Source organism: Entamoeba histolytica, genomic scaffold (genome assembly GCF_000208925.1).
Source record: "Entamoeba histolytica HM-1:IMSS scf_1104750516511 genomic scaffold, whole genome shotgun sequence".
Lineage (NCBI taxonomy): Eukaryota > Evosea > Mastigamoebida > Endamoebidae > Entamoeba > Entamoeba histolytica.
Window position 1 is genome coordinate 1 of NW_001915643.1, and position 2,697 is coordinate 2,697.

A 2,697-nucleotide genomic window follows, 5' to 3' on the forward strand; every position below is an offset into this window, starting at 1 on the left:
TTTTCTTTCTTTTTCTGGTTCATTTATTATTTTAGCCATTTTACATCTTTTTTGTAATTCTTTGATTGGATTTCTGCTTTTGATTTCTGTTTCGATTGCTTGGATGTCTTCTTCTTTCCATCCTTTTGGTCTTTCTTTAAATTCTTCTTGCATTTTTTTCAATTATCTTTTTCTTTCTAATTGAATATACTTCTTGGAGGATATCATACCATCTTTTCCTTTTACCTTCATACTTTTTGAGTATTTCTTCATATTCTCCTTTTTCCCACTTACTTGTTATTCCTTTTATTCTTTCATGTATCTCTTTTATTGTTATTCATTTATATTTGTTATGGGTGTAATCTTTATTATTATTGTATTTACCTTATTTCTTATTTATTTTTCTTTGTGTCTTTGTTGTTTTTAACCCTTTTTCCTTGGTATATTTTTTACCATCATTACCACAATTATTAAAAAAAAATTTGATTGTTAATGAAATTAAAAAAAAAGTAAAAAATGAAAAATACACCAAAGATTAAAAAAAAAAACAACGAAAAATGGAATAAACAAAAAAAAGGTCAATTATTAGATATATCCTCAATTGGATTTTCTTCATACTGAGAAGTGTTTATTTCAGTTTCTTCAATATGCTCTATTGGTGTAATAGAGTTCATTTCTAGCATGCTCGCATGAGATTGTTCTTCTTCTATTGTGCTGCCAGAATTTCCTGTATAAAACATTAAGTCTTTCATATTTTTTATAATTATTGTTCGTAGGATTTTGGAAAAGTCTAATTGTAATTTCAGTGTTTTTAATCTTCTTACTGATTCTTTATGTATTAATTAATTTATTGATAATATAATAGGTATTATTTCTACATATATTATTTCTCTATTGTTTCTTAATTTCTCTTGTAATTCTTTGTATTTATTTATTTTATGAATGTAATTTAATTCTAAATTATTATCTTGACATATAGCAACATCTATAATATATCCTTTCTTTTCTTTCATATTTTGATATTATATATCTTATCTTCTCACATTGAAAGAATGGTCACTAACCAATATATCTTTATTGTAAGTTATAATCATTTTATCATTATTAATACATTTTGGAGGATTATTAAAGTCAATTGCATCAAATTCATTAAAATGGGTAATTAATATATGTTTAAATATTTGTATACATAATCATGTTTTGATATTTGATTCTTCTTCATTACAGGACATCCTAACAATATATGACTAATAGATGCAATTGTGTTAGGGCAATGTTTACAATATTTTAAATCATCATTTTGGAGTATTTTTGATTTAATACTTCCTGTCATACTTACTCCTTCTTGCATCTTTACTACTTGGAGGAATGCATTTCTTTTTATATTCAATGACCTCCATGTGGCTACTGTTAATTTCTTATCATTGAAAGTACCATTTGCACATCTTATATATTCACAACATTTCTTTTCTTTCCATTTATTTAAATGTCTTTCATTTAATTCATTATTTACCCATTCAAATATTTCATTTACATTGTGCTTTCTTTCATTTATTTCTATTACGTTCATTAATTCATTAAAATTAATCTTCTTACCAAATGTTTTCTTCATTCTTTTAATTATTCAATTTGGATTTTCTTTTATTGCATCTATCATTTCTCCTATTCCTGTGTTTGATTTCCACTTATATTTTAAATATATTCTTAATAATTCTTTACCACATTCATCTCTTGCTGACATTAATCCAATTCCCAATTCATTTATTTTAACATATAATCTACTTTTTGGGAATATTTCTACTATATAATTGGAGTTGTATCAATGATTTTCTGATTTGTTTATCTATCTTCTCCAATTCTCCTAGTTTCCATGTGACAATACAAAACCCATATCTTAATTTGGAGATTATATCACTATTAATCTTTCTTATTGTATTGAGGCTGCTATATTTCATAATATTTAATGATGATAAAATAGAAGATACATCATTTAATATTCTTGTACAATATTTATTGATATTTACTTTATCTTATATTTCAATACCAAGATGTTTATAAGGATTATCATTAGTTACTCTTGGTAATTCAGCTAATTCACCATTTATTTGATTATTAATATTAGTCATTATCCTATTCTTTTCTACATTAATTTTAAATCCTAATGCATTAAATATTAGATTAGTTAATTTGGGTACTTTTCAATTTCAAAGAAGTAATAAAAGAAAAAAAAGAATAAAAAAAAAATAAAAAAAAAATAATAACAAAAATGGAAAAAAAAATAAATTTATACAACATTATAAAGTTATCGACATATATACTAATACACTTATACACTTATACACTTATACTCTTCCCCTTTTATACCTTTATACTATTCTATTCCTCTTATACTCTTATCCTATTCTAAAAATACGCCCCCCGTGGGGCTCGAACCCACGACCGCGCGGTTAAGAGCCGCGCGCTCTACCGACTGAGCTAGGAAGGCTTACAGATTATTCCTATTCTCGACTTGTAGACTATGACTATGACCTTTTTATTTCTCCTTATTCTCTTTCTATATTTATATCTATTTATACCTTTTTCTATCCTCTGTTCCTATCACTTCTTTTTATTCCTTTTATCTTACTTATTATATTCATCATCTATCCCCTTTTAGACTTTTATTCTATTTAGACTTTTTCTTTTAGGTATATATATAGGTAGGTAGGCACTTAGGTA

The 2,697-nt window shown here is 25.1% G+C and overlaps 1 non-coding gene across 1 annotated transcript, besides 2 other annotated features; it reads right to left on the minus strand.

The window, feature by feature from the left end:
* Positions 1-439: a repeat region.
* A 104-nt stretch (positions 440-543) lies between these two features.
* Positions 544-2,186: a repeat region.
* Positions 2,187-2,391: 205 nt separating this feature from the next.
* EHI_016590 lies at positions 2,392-2,464 on the minus strand. The gene has a single exon. It is a non-coding gene; the product is annotated as a tRNA-Lys (tRNA).
* Between the last annotated feature and the right edge of the window lie 233 nt (positions 2,465-2,697).